Raw genomic sequence first — 18,762 nt, forward strand, 5'->3', positions numbered from 1 at the left:
TTAAACTTTGAGTACTTAAATTACTAAAACTAAAAGAGAAAAAATAAATACACACATAATTAATAAAAACATAAACTAATAAAACCAACAAAAACTCACACAACAAAAAAATGGCTAAAACATTAGCTAAAATTAAAAGGAAAATTGAAAATACAAAAATATGAATTTATTATAATAAAACTCAAATTAATAAAATATTTATAAATACTATAATACATAATACTAAAATAATGCTGGTGTAGACTGGTACTGTTTTGACAGCCCTTGGTCACAATTCACTTCTTTGTGTAGAAAAGAGCAGCGTGAACATTGTACTAAATCTTTCCTTTTTTGTTTTCCAGAAGTAAGTCAGTCATATGGATTTGGAACAGTGTGAGGATAAATAATTATTCAGAATGTTCATTTTTGGGTGAATTACTTGTTTAAATTAAACAATTTGATTTCATCTTATACATCTTATTAGATCCTTTCTTCCACAAACTATCTCCTGACCTTTTAAGGTGCAGTCTGAAAGTGCAAGTATTGCATGACTGATAATCAGGTAACCAGGAATAATTCAAGGACAATGTAAGGACTTACGTACTGTTCACCAGAGTGGTTTAGAAACGTATATTATCACAGAGCCTTAAATGAGAGTAACTCTTAGATTCCCATGATTGGGCTGCATAAGAGATCAGACACAGAAGCAACAAGAGACTAGGACTGGTGAAACCTCGAAAACAGGTTATGCATTTAAAGGCTGCAAAGTTTGTAATTGCCGATGGCTACGTTTCAGAGCACCCTGGAAGTTGTTACATATTCTTTTTGATGGATCTCTGTGTTTATAGAGCTCAGAGCTGTATAATGATTCACCCCAGCAAGTTGCTTTAGCGCTTTCCCCATGTTTATAATTATGCCTAATATGAGAGAATTTTTTCATCTTGACCCTCAAAAGTAATATATATATATATATATATATATATATACACTGTAAGAAGCAAAACTATGCAGTGGTTTCCTTAAGGAGCAATTTCCACCTGATCCAACCCATATATTGGGTCTCCGTTTGCGTAACCAAAAAGTTCCTAAACTGTTTGCATACCAAGTTGGAAATTATTTCTTGTAATCATGGAAATTTACTTATACAGCAGATCAGCTTATTTAATGTAAATAATTACCTTGATTAATTACATTAATTGTTGTAACTACACTGTCATTACTTTAATTCTAGTTTTAGATTCACAGTTAAACTTGATGCTTGGTGCTTACTTTTCTTTCTTAATCTTTATTTGATTGAATACTTACTGTAGATGAAGCCAGGCATTCACTTCAACAGATTTTGTCATTTGTCTTTAAACAGTAGTTAATTTTATCCTTCAGAGAGTAAAAGTAAATGCCCACCATTGATGAAGCAATACAAGTATGAAAGTCTGAGCTGTAAATAATCTGCATTCTGTTTGCTGTAAACAACATCACTTGTATCAGATAGGATCTGTCTCTAACCATCTGCCTACCCATCTCTCCTCATTTCATCTTACCTCACTTCACCTCTTTCTCCCCCTCCCTGCTCCTTTCTCTTCAAAATTTCTTTAAAGATTATGGGTAGTTTCAAATAATGTTGCTTTTGGGTACATAAAAAAAGGTTTAGAACTTAGACTGAATGTCATACTTGATGGGCACAGCCTAACTACTCCTGCTTTATCCTGCTGGAGCAAACTATTTTCAAAAAAAATAAAAAAAAAAATAAAAAAAAGAAACTGTAGTAGATTTATGTCCAGTATTAGTATAAAGAGGTGGAGCAGATTGGAACAACAGCTTGACTCTTCCATTCTGTCATACATCACTGGAAAACTGTTGGATGTAGATGCAATTGCTCCCCTTTCCTTCATCATGATACCAGTCATTTGAAAGAGCAGGTACATTCCACAGCATGATAAGTGGCACATCACGGTTTGAGCACAGATTCAGTGCATAGCATGACACCGTGTACCAGTGTACTGTATGCCAGTAATTACTGTAATGGCTCATGGCAGCATGCTGTTATTTTTTCACACAGGGAGCCATGTGAATGAAGCTTGCACTTTCACATTTCAGCGCAGAATAATGAGGAAAAACTGCACATTAGGATGCTTTGAGCACATCTGATTTTCCCTGTCAGCTCAGGGGTCAGGAGTCAAGCAATGTAAAGATTTAATCAGAAATCCAATTAGCATGTAGTGGACTGATGTGACTCGGGAAAAAGAAAAAGCAGCTGTGAATGAGTATGGGTGCAAGGTGAAACATGAAGGTGGCTGTGCTTATCTTTGAGATAAACAAGGTTATTCAATGCCAAAGGCAAAATACATCCAGGGCTGAGTAAAGGAGTAGGCAAAAGGTCATTTATGCAATTATACTATTATACAATGTGTAGGTGAAATTTCAGACCACATTCATTTCTTTAACACTAATTTCTGCATAAATGTCCAACTATCAAAGGCCTGTGAAAGGTGTTAGAAAGAAATTAGATGTAGGTTTTGTATACAGTGTCTCAAGACATAATGAGCTAATAATGATTTAAAGGGAAATCTCATGTCTTTTTGAATATAATGCCTGAAATGAAAAATAGGTTTTGAACCCCCTACCTTTTTTTTATTGAAAGCCAGAATCATATCCCTGGAATGACACAGTAGTGTTAGGTTGATAGTTAATTTTATTTTTATTTTATTCCATTTTATTATTTTATTTTATTTTTTAAATTATACTTATACTTTTAATTGTTTATTATTTGAATGGAGTGATGTCATTTCTTTATGATTAGTGGTTCATTCATCAGAATCAATACTTTTGTGTTGCTAGAGCTGCCAATTTTAAAAAGAAAACATACCTAGGGAATATAATGCTGAAAGGTGTGACCAGCTTGACTGTGAACGTGTGTGTTGGTTGATGTCTAAACGCATCCGTATTCTTTATAAGCCTGCAGGTTATTTACAAGCCTATACCCTGAGCTACTTTGTCTAGCTAAATGAACCATCTTAAAAAAACAGAATTGTTTTTGTCCTTCAGGATATGACTGGATTCCTGCACGTAATCTGTCGTCTGATAAATGTCTCCAAGGGAGAGACTCATCCTGTTACCTGACTGGTTAAGTTAAGCCTAGTGGTGTTTTCCATCAAACCAATCATCTCAATAACCAGCTCTGGCACAAGTACAAACACACACACACTTCTCTTCACGTTATGTTTAATTGTCTTGTCAGTTACAATCAGTTTCCACGACACGCCGCATGTTTAAAGGGCCTGCTAGTCTTGATCAAAGTGACATATGGAACACGGCAGCCCTATTTTTTGGGGGGGTGGGGGTTAACACATGATCTGGCTTTCGAAAACCTTTGCACCGTGTATTATCCATGCATCTCACCTGCCTACTACACACACTTTCTGAACAGAGTGCCCTTGTCCGATCTAGCTGCTTTTCACATTTCACAGTAAATTACAGCATGTTGCACTTTAAATGTGTGAACAAGTCCTACACAGAACATCTCTGAAAGCCTGAAATGGGAATGCATAGATTGTTTATGTCATCCTCTGAGTGTCTCATGCATACAAAAGCAATGAAAGGGAGGGAAAAAAACAATTCTATCGCATATCTGCTTCACTTTTCATTCTCGTTCATTTTGCTTACTGATATGAAGTGAAAAAAATAAAACTAAAAGACATAAATCTCACGCCTCTAAGGAAATTTTCATCACTGAAGTCAGTGGTCCACATTATCTCATATTACTATAAACAACAGCCTGGAGCGTGACACTTGCATACGATATGCAGAGCATATGATTTACAGTGTAATATGACCCAGACTAAACCTAAAGAATAAAAAGGGGCTATCAGCATCCACAAAAATTATTATGGAATATATTACCCACAAGGGCTTGTAATAATAACCAAGCCACCTTGCTATGTGTGAAATGAAAGTAAGACAAGCTGACCACAGCTGTGTCTGTTTTTAATCTGCTCCTAATGAGCCAAATGCTGTCCAGCATTAGCCCTTTGCAGAAATATCGGCCCTCTTTTACCTTTTAGAAGCCTCATTAGCTTATCAGGAACTTGTTATTTAATAAAAGTGCTATACTATTGTCTGGACCATACTAATCAGCATTATTGTCAAAACCTCTCGACCCCAATAAGAATGAGTTTGGCAGAATACACAAGCCTAAGCTATGTGATAAACTGTATGAAGTACTGAGTCGAAGAGGCTCATTTAAAGAACAGTGCATGACCGATTGAATCTTCAGAGGGTCATTGGGATTGCCAAAGCCCAGGTGTAAAGGGAAAATGTTTTGTTTTTGCTTGTTTTTTTTTCAGCAAGAGCCCCTTTGCTCTCAACATTTTTCAAAGTAGGCCAGCCATCACAGCTGCACCATGAATCAGAGGTAAAATTTCCATTGGAAATGGTGGGCTTAGCACTCTGGTTCAACGATGGAGTATTGCAGGTGGAAGAGTGAGATGGCATGAAGTAGCATGCATTGCATTCTGGGAGGAGATGGCAGGAAAAAACAGCATCAATCTGGCTGAGCCGGGTGCCATCATAGCATGTAAATAGGTGTTTTTGAGGATACCCATGAAAGTCAAGCAGGTTTTTTATTTTATTTTATTTATTTTTTTTAAGGAAAAACATGGCTGTGTTGATATTTCAATAAACTGATACATTGGTTCTTTAACATTTTGCAGCATCTTCAAAGTTAAAGAGATAGTTCACCTAAAAATTAAAATTATGTCTTTTAGTATCAATGGCTAGCATCAGCTGCTTGGTTACTGAGCAAGTGTGCTATGTCTGAAAATGCATACTCATGGAACCTGATATGTGATGTAAACATGTAATAATTGCACTATATCATAAAAGTGTTTTAAGGTCATAATAGTATTGTGCAAGTAGCTGTGTGAAAATAAATCTTTAATAATGAGTTTTCTGCCATTGTAATCATCATCTGTGTGAATTTATCTATAGGTACATTTAAATTTAGCAAATTTACACAAGCCCTCTAGTATCTTTTGTTCATTGTAGTTTCATCGGGTTTCATGCAGTTTGGCAGAGGTTCTTTGGGGAAATGAAGGATTTTTTTCCAAAGTAATCATGCTAATGGTTTCCAAGTCCACAGCGGAGTCGGTGCGAACTCTGGCATGGCTTCATGCTTTTAGACACGGCAGGCTGACGAGAGCTGCCTAGATTAACATTTCATTTTCATGGTGCCAATCAATTCAGGTAAACAGACCCACTCGCTGTTCAAACCTCAGGCAGATTTTATCTCACCGGAGTGTAATACATTGGAAGTATACTAAGGGTAGCAAATAGTCAAGATGGAGCCCACCTCTGACAGCCTCCCACTGCTATGTATAGACCCCATCATTCCCCTTTCAAGATTTATTCCCAAAAAATGAAAGGTGTGGGTTATAAGGCAGAAGCCAGAGATTCTGCAAATAAATAAATTAATTAATTAAAAAATTTTAGAAGCTGCTGATAAGGTCATCCAGTGAAAAGGTCACTAGGTCAATGTTCAGCTGGTTAACATCAGCGCCCACTGCTGGTACATTCCAGAATTGCACCATTATGCATTTCACAATACATACCAGTATAGCAAATTCACAATTTTTATCAGTGTATTCTGATAAAATACATTTTCCCATGCAACATAATTTATTGCATTACTATCTTAAAGTAGATATTTTCTACATTTCTCCAGGTATTTTTCTGGTAGCTCAAACAGTAGAGAATGACTCTAGTACATGAAGGTCATGGGTTCCATTCCCAGTAAAAGCAAGAACTGTTTAACTGTGTACCTTGAATGCAATGTAAGTTTCTTTGGATAAAAGTGTCTCCCACATGTAAATGTAAGTATTAGAAACCTTTGGGCAGAGTCAGGCCTGTGTGGAGCGGTACTGGGCAAGTTGTGAATTCATTTTTAATTTGTTTCCTGTCCCAAGCTGACATTTCACTAAATGCGTGAATTTTAGATGCTTTTGGCAAAGCTCTGTGCAACCTTCACTCTTGTTGTTCATCCAAACATCAACCATACACGTAAGAACGAGAGCAAACATGATGGTGCAGCTATTTTCCCTGATGACTTCTAACTGCAAAGCTCATTGTTTGTTTGATTCTTAGCTTCACTCCTCAGAGAGATCGAATGGTTTAAATCCCCTTTTTTCACTCTCAGAGATATTTTTTTGAAATTGAATTGAAGCATTTAAAGTTGTGATTTGAATGTATGGAAGGATCAGACATTGAGCACACTCTTGTCTATTTAAATTAGACGGAAACATTTCATGAAAATCCTGTCCTCATCCTGTGGATTGTGCTCAGTAAAGCAGTGGAAAGACAGTATTGTAAGAAACATGACAGCAGTGCGAGTGGATTTGTCAAGCCTGTGTGTGCTGATAACTAATGTATAGTCTGAAGATTTAGCATACAATTATGATACCTAAATACAACAAGTACTGCATAGTCTTGTGCATTTGTATGATATGTATCTGCAAGCATATGTGTGCTGATCTGAGGAGAAAAAAAAAAAAAACATGAAAAATGCAAATGCATTCAACTGGATCTAGCAGCATTACACAATATCTGGAGGGCATCAGCTGTGCTTTTTCATGTGAAACCTCAGCGCAACTATCCAGCCTATGAATAAAATCATTATCTGATAGTAATTGCATAAATAGATTAATGATAAAGAAAAACAAGCATGGTTCAACATGATTATTTTGCATGCTACTAAATAAACAATGGAAAAGTTATTTTTCAACCATGCTTGAAGTAATTAGCATGAACTCTCCATTGCCATGAGCAGTTGTGTTGGTTTATTGCTTTCATATTTGTAAACAGTTCTAGACTCAGCATGGAACATATTTGTTTCAATGCACACATGCTCATAATATATTTTCCCCAAAATTACATTTTGGTTTTGGTTTACTCACTGTCACATTGTTCCAAACACATTTAACTTTTGTCCATGGGCCACTAAGTAAATAAATAAATACCTCACCATTTACTTTAATTATATGAAAAAAGAACAGAGTGAGCATTCTGCAAAGCATTTTCTTATGTGCACCATTGGAGAAAGAAAGTCAAACATGCTCGGAACAGTTTGAGAATGAATAAATAAGAACATTTTCATTTTAAGTGAACTATCCCCTTAATAGGGGGGATATCTATCCTCTTAAGGTCTAACAGCTCATGCAATTTTGTATTATTCTCATCAGTGGCAGGTTGAACACATCTTCGGTGGAAATACAATAGGATTTGAAAGTCCATAGCGGCATCATCAGGATAATTCAGGGATTCATTTTTTACTACTAAAGAGTCACTTGAATTTGAACCATCCCAAACGACTTATTAAAATGCCTACATCTCTCGCTTCTCTTAGTTATTGTCACGCTCTCGCTCTCTCTTAAAATTCATGCCTTGTATGCTTAGCTGCACTCACAACAACAATGCATCAATCACTGGCAGTTGTAATTAAAAACATAATCATATAATCTTCTGGATGGGTTCCTGAGTAGCAGTTACATTGCGGTGTTCAAATCTAACCCAAACATTCCAATTCTGGGATATATACAGTATAGAAAAAAACTATACCTAAATTAAATCTGTTTTATTAATAATTAGCCAGTTCATTTAATTCTAAATAGAAAATTCTGCTTAACAGTTCTCATCCACTCGGATATCCAATAAAAAACACAAACTGTAGCAAAGAAAGTCGATTACCGGAAATCAGCAGTGAAAAGGATAGCAGCTCACAGCTGTCTAAAATACTAAAGGGTCGAGCTGAGAAGTGAACAGTGTAGTAGGCCAAAACATTGACAAAAATGGAACTCGAAAAGAAAGAAACAGAGGAAAGAGGAGTGAAGCCTTCTGGCGGTTTTCCAGGTCCATTTTCAGAGTGTCAGCAAGATCAGACTTTGGAAATATTCACAGATGATATCATGCAGAAGCATTATTGATTTTTCTCTTCATTGAAGTTTATGGGATTTGATGTTTGCACCTACTCTAAATTACACTAAAGCTGTAATCCCTTTCATAGAAATGCAACTGACATTTCAGGAAAAGTTTAAAAAGCCTTGCATGCATAATTTTAGCTTTAATAACTTCCATGCATATGCCAAAAAAGCAAAATGTCACTGTTATAATTGAACTTTGAATATACATAACTCTACCTTGGTGTTCAATTAGCGAACGACAGTCATGAGGGACAGTCATGTTGATGAAGAGAATGGAACTGACCACTAATTAGTCACAAGATTAAAATGCAGGCTATTTCAAACTATGGTATCAAAGGAGTAATTATGGTACTGTACCACAATCAAGTCGTTTATTTTTTTTCCTCCAAGCAGTTCCACAAACATAATTTTACTGATTCAAAGAAGAAGACATAACAAGAATGCTAACAGGCTGAATACTTAAATTCATGCATACATATACATTATATACATGCTTATTTGATTACCTCAAAATAGAGCAGAATCTGAAATATCTCTTGTCATAATGTTTATTTGTTTTCATTTCTTTAAACTTTATGTTTTCCCTCAGGTTTATTTTATTTTATTTTATTTTATATTTTATACAGGTCCCACTGTATATGGAAGATTCTTGATCCTGGTCTTTTTTCCTTTTTTTAATTTTATTATTATTGTTGTTGTTGTTTTTAAGTTCCTGCCTACAATCTAATGCATCTCTCTACTAAAGAATAAAAGCTTTCTGTAGGGTCAGAAACAATTCTTCCAGTGTGCCTGGAGCCTGGTGCAAGTACCATATGTCCATGTGTGCACTAAATTATTATGTCAGGAATCCATCATGATAATTCCTTTCGGGAAGACAGGTTTTTATGTCTGCAATATTGAAGGAATTGGAAGTCCTGCATTCATTGTTAAGTTTATGGCCTGTGCAAGTGCTGAATTATTACCAGACACTGAAAATTAAAAAAAAAAATAATAATAATTCCTTCAGATGAATATGCACTTAGAAACAGAAAGTATAAATATAACATTATCAGGCAAAATGCACTTTAAAAATGCAGCAAAACACATTATTACAATAGTGTCACGTCCTCCCCCCAGTCTAGGGTCGGGGATTCCGGACAAAGTTAAAATAAAGAATTTAGAGACGATGCCCGCCCCTCTCCTGTCCCAGCAGACACAAACACAAGAGAAAGCTTTTAATTCACAAAGTAACATATAACAGGAAGCGTGAATCTTCAGGAGGGGTTATGGCCAAAATAACAAACAAAAAAGGAACTAAGACATGATTAAACATTAACTTACCTAACAAAACAAAAACCTAAAACAAAATACATCAGTCTCCCCTTTACTCCCTAGCTGTCCAAAAACAGGAGAAAACAAGGGATCATAAAGCAAATGGCAACCTCCTCCCTACGGCTTCCAAAACAAACAAAAGATCACATTAAAGCAAACATAAGAACAAAGAACTCTCACTCGAACGGCAACCACCCAACAGCTACCATCAGGGCAACCAGTGCGATGAATGTCTGGGGCAGGAGACAGCGGGCAGAACGGCAGCGGCCAATACCGTGGAGCTCTGCAACGCGCATACACAGCGAGCTCCCAACACCGAACCACATCAACCGACAACCCACATGTCGAATGACCGACGCGCCCTCTCAGTGCCATCCTCCTCAGCTTTTAAGCATGCTCCATCCTCCACATAATCACCTGCAGCTGCATCCCATTAACACTGCGCAGAGGAAAAGAGAGGGAGGGGGAGAGAGAAGGGAAACTGCACAACAAAAACAAACATCACCACAATAAAGACAGATAACAAACAATTAAGTCCAGAGGACGTAACACCCCCACCCTTAACTACAAACCCGATTTGTAGTAAAGACAAAAAGGTAGCAAGCCATGCAGTTTTCAACAGGCCATCTAACTATCGTCGGTATAAACCCGGGACAACGCATCGGCTACAATATTCTCTGTCCCTTTCTTATAACGGATGTCTAAATTTAAACTCTTGCAAAAAGAGTGCCCATCTCATGAGGCGTTGGTTAGTATTAGACATACGAGCTAAAAATATCAGAGGGTTGTGGTCTGTGTACACCATTATGTGATCACCGGAGCTTAGGTACACTTCAAAATGCTGAATAGCCAACAATAGAGCTAGAGCCTCTTTCTCTATGGTGCTATAATTCCTTTGACACCTGTTGAACTTCTTCGAGAAATAGCTCACTGGATGTTCGATCCCAGCATCATCAGCTTGTATCAGCACCGCGCCAGCACCATTAGCACTCGCATCCACCTGCAGACTAAAGGAAAGCAGCAAAATTCGGAGCCTGGAGAACTGGAGCATTGCATAACAGATCCTTAGCAGAGCAAAAAAGCGGTTTCACAAGTTTCATTCCACACAAATTTTACGTTCCGTGCTCAGCAAGTCAGTAAGAGGTGCAACTACAGAGGCAAAATTCCGACAGAAACCTCGGTAGTACCCAGTCATTCCCAAGAACGCCGCAAATCGCGCTTATTAATAGGTGAAGGGAATTTCACAATGGCTTCAATCTTAGCCTGAACCGGTTTAACCTGACCTTGTCCCACCAATTTACCAAGGTAAGTCACTACCGCCTTAGCAAATTCACATTTACTGAGATTAAGTGTCAAAGATGCTTTAGCCAATCGCTCCATAACTGAACCAAGGGTGCATAAATGATCTTCCCACGTCATACTATAGATTACCACGTCATCTAAATAGACTTCGCAGTTTTGCACATCTGACAACACAAGATGCATCAACCGTTGGAATGGCCTGTGGCAGGTGCATTGCGCATCCCAAAAGCCATGACCGTGTACTGCATGAATGCGTCGGGTGTAACAAACGCAGAAACTTCAGAAGCGCGCGCTGTTAACGGCACCTGCCAATAACCTTTTAAAAGGTCGAGTTTAGTGACATAACGTGATGAACCCACACGATCAACACAATCCTCCATCCTAGGGAGAGGAAAAGAATCAGCCTTAGTAACCTCATTTACTCTGCGAAAATCCGTGCAGAATCGAAACGAGCCATCAGACTTTGGCACAAGTAGACAGGGTGAGCTCCATGGACTCTGACTGGGTACAGCAAAACCGTTACTCACTAAATACTTGACTTCATCTTTCATCACTTGACGTTTGAGTGGATTAACTCGATATGGGTGTTGTTTGATCGGCGTACTCTGACCCACTTCAATATCATGCATTAACATATTTGTCTGCGAAGGAACATCACCAAACAACGTAGAATGCTTGTGAATCAGTTCAATAACATCATCACGCTGATTCTTAGATAAATACAAAAGGTGAGATGGCAAGGTGGCTAAGATAGAAGAATTCGAAAATCTCCCACAAGATGCTTGAACATCCTTGCCAGTCACCTCACCTGTCTCTAGTGCACCAATAAGAGATGGTTCAACAACATTCGTAGTAGTCACAATTGCAGCAGAAGGGTTGACTTCAGGCGCATCTCTGGCAACATATGCTTTTAACATATTCACATGGCAAACTCTACTTTTGCGTCGTCGATCTGGAGTTAGAACTGCGTAGTTAGTATCGCTCAGTTTTTTCTCGATTTTATATGGACCGGCAAAACGAGCATGCATGGGGGAATTAGGCACAGGCAGAAGGGCAAGCACAGAGTCACCTGCCTGAAAGTCACGAACAACACTTGTTCTATCGTGTCTACACTTCATCTTAATTTGACTCTCAGCAAGATGCTGTTTAGCAACTTCCCAAACACCATGAAGTTGTTCACGAAACGTACTCACATATTCAAGGAGGGGTACACGAGGAAGATCTTTAGCAAGAAACTGTTCACTTAACAATTTCAAGGGTCCACGAACAGTGGTGTCCAAACACGAGTTCGGCCGGACTAAATCCTAAGGATTCTTGTTTGGTACTCCTTATTGCAAACATTAGCAAAGGTAGTCCATCCACCCACTCTTTATTTCGTTTCAAACGCAATAAGTGCGCAACATCGATTTTAGCGTCTGATGAAAACGCTCGAGCGCACCTTGCGATTCAGGGTGATACGCACTCGACATCTGGTGTTCCACTTGTAATTCATCTACCAGCTGTTCAAACAAACCGTGAAGTGAAATTTGTTCCCTGGTCGGTCTGAATTACTCTAGGTAACCCGAACAGAGAGCAAAAAACTTTACCAGCTCCTTAACCACCACTTTCGCTTTTATAGAGCGCAATGGCACAGCTTCGGGGTAGCGGTCGCTGCGCACATTATAGTAAGAACGTACTGATGGCCAGACTTAGATTTTGGCAAGGGGCCAACACAATCCAAAATAAGTCTCTCAAACGGCTCCCCTATGACAGGAATAGGTTTGAGTGGCGCATGCGGAATCACTTGATTAGGTTTGCCCACAAGTTGACAGATGTGACAAGACCGAACGAATGCAGACACGGAAGACTTCAAACTTGGCCAGAAAAAATATCTAGCGATGCGGTCGTACGTTTTTGTAACACCAAGGTGACCTGAACAAATATGTTCATGAGCTAGCTTCATAATTTGCAAACGATAACCAGTAGGAAGAACAATCTGATATACACGATCACTGCCTGGGGTTGACGGCTTCCACCAGCGCATCAACACATCTTCATCCCAAAAGTAACCCACCAAAGCATCTGACACTCGAGTTCTATCAACAGCCCGCACTGATGCATTTAAACAGAGTTGAATCAGATTTTTGCGCAACGATTAACTGTTCCCTTCCCACTTTTAAGGAGGTTTCGTTTGCGCTGGAATTCTCATCACACGGTAATGGATGGGGTTTAACAAGCAATTTACATTCTGCCACCTCAGGCAGTGCAGCTAAAAAGGAACTTGACAGATCCACTACATCTTCAAATTTCTTTTGTGCACGTGTTACAACACATGCCGAGAAAACAGTGGAGAATTGTGACAGAGCAGCTACCTGCTCACTAACATTAGGCTTCGCTGACACAATCGGGAATGGAAAAACTTTAGCTCCAGCCAAATCATTACCCAAGATCATACTCACACCCTCCACAGGTAACTGTGGCTGCACACCAATGCTAACAGGACCCGAAATGAGGTCAGATTTTAAATGGACTACATGCAACGGCACAGGAGTACAGCCCATCTCAATACCTCGAATGAGTACATCATTGCCTGTATATGACGCACTCGAAAACGGCAGTGCACTCTCCAATATCAGTGACTGTGCGGACCCCTGTATCTCGCAGCATGACTACAGGCTTTGCCTCAGAATCATCCGAAAGCGAAACTAAACAGGTTTGCAAAATGATTCAAACACATTAGGGCTAGAATGCGGTGGCTGTCCAGACACGGAAATAAACGCTACCCCCTTTAGACTTGCTAGCTTTTTGCTGCCAGGCTTTACAATTTGTGATAAGATGGCCAGGATCAAGGCAATAAAAACAAGCTCTTTTTTTTGTCAGGACGTTTTAATGTATTTGCTTCATCGTCAGCCCTAACAAAATTACCCCTTAACATCCTTTTTTCTCTCCCTACATCCGCAATGAAGGGTGCTTTATGAGCGCGCATAACCGGGAATACAGTCTTATGAGTGAGCACGAATTCGTCTGCATGTATTGCTGCATCAGAAAGTTTAAATACTCTCTGCTCGTTCAAATGTACCACAATACTTTCGGGCAGACAGCTCTCTTAAAATCTTCGAGTAAGATAAACTCTTGCAAACCCTCAAGAGTCGTAATCTTAGTAGAAGCACACCATTTCTCGAATAACGCTCTCTTCTCACGCGCAAACTCCACAAAGGTTTGCTTGGCTGCTTTTGAACATGCCCTAAATCTCTGTCGGTACGCCTCCGGTACTAACTCGTAAGCGCGCAATACAGCCACTTTCACAACATCATAATTCAGTGAATCTTCAATTGGCAAGGCCGCAAAAACCTCTTGCGCCTTGCCAACGAGATTACACTGCAATAATAATGCCCACATCTCTCTAGGCCATTTCAATTTAGCCGCAACACGTTCGAAAGGCCACGAAGTACGAATCGACCTCAGTCCTCACGGAATGGCGGAACGAGTTTGACATACCTACTAATGTCAAAGTCGGGTTGATCCATCTCAGAGCTACCGGAAGCCAGCCTGGAGCGTGGTGACGGAACTTCTTACACATCTGAGCTTCCAGGTCCAATTTACGCAGCTTAACATCTTGATCAGCTGTTATCTCTAACTCTTTCAGTCGAAGCAGTTGCGTTTCATATTCCTGTTTTTTTTAACTTAAGATCTAACTCTCTTAAGCGAACAGTGACCATTGGAAGTACTTGAGAAGCCTTTTTACCATTCCCCGAATATAAATCGTCAAATACCTCTCCATCAGTCTCTGCCTCCGGACCTCCAGCTATGGAACGTTCAGGCAAAATACCAGTCTCTACTAACCTAGCGTACAACTCCTCCTTAACAACCTGCTTCCTTTCCTCTTTAGAAACAGTTATATTAAAGAAATCAGCTATCTGTATCCTGGGCCGCATTAATGCACGGGCTTACCTGGGCTTAAGCCCAGGGCCCCGGGCTGGGGGAGGGCCCCGATGATGCCGGAAAATATTGTAATCGGATCTTATAATTCGTTGGCTGTCCCTTTAAAATTACGCTTTATCGCTTTGCTTTGAATGCACGTGCGGGCGTTGCAAGTCCTGCTCGAGAAGTGTCAGTCAAACCCTCTCACTCAGTTAACCCTGCAATCATCAGTCACAGTGGGCATTGTTTTAATTGTCTGAAATCCAATAAAATTCATCATTGTCTGAAAGCATTCAGTTATTGGCCTGTATCGAACTCACGTGACATACTTTCGTTGAATTCTTTATAAGATAATTGCCGCCTATTCTAATGATGACAATAACTAATCTAATGGCTAATCTAATGTGACAGCAATGTCTCGTAAATATGACAGTGGTTCGCAAAAAAGAAAAACAGCACAAGATAAATTAGAACGTCAGAACAGTTTGTTAAAAAAAAAATCCGAAACTAACATCATATTTTAACGCAGGCCCTGGGAAAGATGAAGATACAGATAATGGTGAAGGGAAAAGGGAATCACCGCCATTTATACAGGTTGGTTGTGATATACTAGCAGGCTGGCAGCAGTAGCTAGATATGATAGTCTATCAAAATAATTAACTCTTTTTAAACTTAACAACTTAGTTGAGCTCCCAGTAGCCTAGTTAGTTAGCCACCACACTAGAGCTGTGGATTTATAATAATTTTTATGTATTGCAATGTTGATGCGAACGATTCTGCATACATGTAATTAAATAGGCCTTATCATAGTGGCATAATGATTTAAATAAAGCACTCTTGTTACTATTAAAGTTGCGTATGCCTTCAGAAGCAAACACTTAATTGCGCTTGATCGTATCACTTCTTTAAAGCAAGATATTTGGGCACATTTAAAAAAAAAGTGACGTGACATTCAGCCAAGTATGGTGACCCATACTCAGAATTCGTGCTCTGCATTTAACCCATCCGAAGTGCACACACACAGAGCAGTGAACACACACACACACTGTGAACACACACCCGGAGCAGTGGGCAGCCATTTTATGCTGCGGCGCCCGGGGAGCAGTTGGGGGTTCGGTGCCTTGCACAGAGTCCGACTCTCTAACCATTAGGCCACGACTTCCCATCTTAGTTTTTTACTAAAAAGAAAATGCATGAATGAGAAAATCGTGTAGGACGTGCTTGATGTTAAAACTACTTTTTAATCTCAATAATAAGTCATGAAAAAGATCTCTGTACTCGTGTTGACTGACACACCCTTAGCGCGTGTGCAGAAAACCCTCAAAGTAGAGGTCTGCGCGGGACTGTTTTTTAAGTCCCGCTCCCGCCAGCTCCCGCTGGGGTTATATCCGCATCCTCCCGTTCCCGATATATATACACTCTTTGTTCACACCGCTGTCTGCTTAGAATAATTTTTCTTCCCGACCCGACCATCCCGCTAAATTTAGCTCTCGTTTTCAAAATTTCACATTTCCATTTCCACGGAGAAAATAAAAATGTTGTCTGCACAAAAATTGTATTTATTATTTTATTCGCCTTGTCAAGATACTGAAATTTAACATTTTAATGCCAACACAGTAGGGGAAAAAATGTCGAAGAGAAAAAATAAATAAAAACGCAGACTCTGAGACCCTCCTTTTAATATTTCTTGATACTTTTTTTGGATGTGGAAGTATCTCACTGACATTAAACTTTCCGATTTTTGCTGCTGTGTCGACCAAATGTTGGGCCAGCTGATTAAAACCTTTTTCCGGACACAGTATCATACAGTCGAATATCTTGGCAAACAAAATTCAACACATTTTTCTGTTGTCTCTTTTTTAAACTGCTCTGGCACCGGCCTAGACTTTGTAAATGCCAGTTTAGTTTGACCCTTTGTGATGATGCATGAGTGCCGCCTTAAACCCGAGGTTCCAGTCTTGTGACTGCTGAACGGGAATACTTTTAGGCATTTATCACATTGCGCAAAGGGTATTTTTTTTTTTTCATCTGCGTCTATGATACATGAAAAAGAGACTCCCATACATCAGACTTGCCTGATGTGGGTTTCTTAGCAGTAAACTGACCATTTTCCAGTCCAAGTTGAACGTCCTTTAAGGACAGCGCATCCACACTTTGCTCTGCCATACTTTTGAGGGCCGTGTATTTACAACCGGTACAGTCTGCCCTGAGGACCGTTATTCACATGCTGCGCGCACAGACCCCGCAAATACAATGCATGACGCAGAAAAAAACTGGTCCATGCGTGCATAACGGTCCTGAGTGCAGGGCAGGTAGCCTATACCGGGTGGTCGATAAGATTAAGTAAAGCGAAGATATGCTGTTCTGAAAGGACGTCGGGAACGTGATATTGAATGACCGACCGCTACCGTGTTTTAGTTGGAAATTTAAACCCGCGGCGCAAAATATGTAAAAAATTTTTTTTTTTTTTTTTTATAAAGTGAGATGCGCATTCTCGATAATATCAGATCGTTAAATCACCAATTACGATATCATAGACTACATATAACGCACACCCTACAGCACTGGCCCGATCGGGCAAGTGACCGTTCCGTCTACTGTCCCGAGCGTCATTCACACTAGCCTCGGGCAATCGGGCAGTCCTTAATGTCGAGCCCTGGAAGGGCCCCTCAAGAGGTAAAGCCCAGGGGCCCCTTATAGTCTTAATGCGGCCCTGTCTGTATCAGGTCTACTTTCCTACACCGTTCAAATTCTCTTAACGTGGGCGAAAGAGTGAACTTAATTAAATCGAAATCCATCCTAAACCCTATGAACTTCCTCCCCCATCAAAAGATCAAAACAGCCAAGCAAAAAAGGCTTTGACGACAGATAACGATTCAAACAAAACAACCATAACAAATCACCACGAACAAACAAGCCCCCAATTGCTATGGTGTCACGGCCATACGAATTACAAAAAGACGAGCGAACGGCCAAACAACGCACGTAACAACATAAGGTCATCTGTATGTAAGAAACATGTAATGTGCCTGCATTTTATTTCATTGCTTATTTTGCAGTTCTCTGTTGGCTTTGAGAGCTTTTGCAGGCTTAAGGGCTTATGGTCCAGTGAAAATGATTAACTTACAGACTCCAGCACAGTCTCACTGAAGCCATCTCATTGTTATAATAGCAAGTACACGAGTTTGGGTTGAGGAACATTTATGTAAGATTGCCATCTAGTGTTCATAGAAGGAAATAGACGGCAGCAACCGGACAAGATAAAGATTCTAATGAAGCTTATTAACAAAGTCTCATTTGCATTTTCTGGTTAGTGTTTAACACCCCTAAATATAGAAAAGCAAAGATGTATCATTCATCAGCTATGACTAAGCCACTGCGGATAAAGGTACCTGCTATTCAAACAGGCAATGAAGTGTAAAAAATGCTTTAGATCTATGGGATTATCCCATCATTTAATTAGGATTACAGACCAGTATCAGGGCAAATTGCTTGCAATTCCAAAGACTGGCTGAGTAAAGAAACGCATATAATGAGATTGAGGTTTCCTGTTCCTCTGAGGCTTAGTTCTGTCTTTTCTATTATCATCCACTATGTTTAAATCTCTAAAGTGAAACTATTTAAGAGGAGCACTCTTGAAAATTATGATTTCCTTTATTAATTGACTTTACAGATTGACTATGAAATGGGGTCACATAACACTTGGGGCTTGTTTCACTTCACAGCAATTATAGCAGTATAGTGTCCCTTATGTAACAAGATCATTGTAAGGTCTAACTCAGTGTATGGAACTCAAACTCATCAAGGTAATGTTTAACATATCATGGTTAGACTGAGACCAGTGTTGTTTTATCATTGAAATACTAGGATAGTTTTTATTAATATTTTGAATCAGTTTTTATTTTTATATTTTCTACTTTCAATTTAATTTTAGTTAAAGGTTTAGTAAATTTGTTGCGTGTTTCTCACATAAATGTAGCTAGTTCTTATTGTTCCAAGAAACTTCTCCCATCTCCAAATCTTGGATCAAAATTATTTTTTTATTTATGTCCATACGTGTATTATGATTGAACTGGATCAGCTAATTGTATAGTAAAGGGTCACACAACTTGAGTGATAGGCCATGACTGGATAAAAGTTTAAATTGATACAGAGAGAGAGAGAGAGAACGAGAGAGAGAGAGAGAGAGTAAAATATATTATGTTAGAGCGTCTGGCGCTAGTAACGGCAAACAAATGATGACTAAGCTAAATGTAAATTGTACATAAAAGATACAGCAAATATACTAGACCAGTTATTCTAA

The sequence above is a fragment of the Cyprinus carpio genome, chromosome A21 (genome assembly GCF_018340385.1).
Source record: "Cyprinus carpio isolate SPL01 chromosome A21, ASM1834038v1, whole genome shotgun sequence".
Classification (NCBI taxonomy): domain Eukaryota; kingdom Metazoa; phylum Chordata; class Actinopteri; order Cypriniformes; family Cyprinidae; genus Cyprinus; species Cyprinus carpio.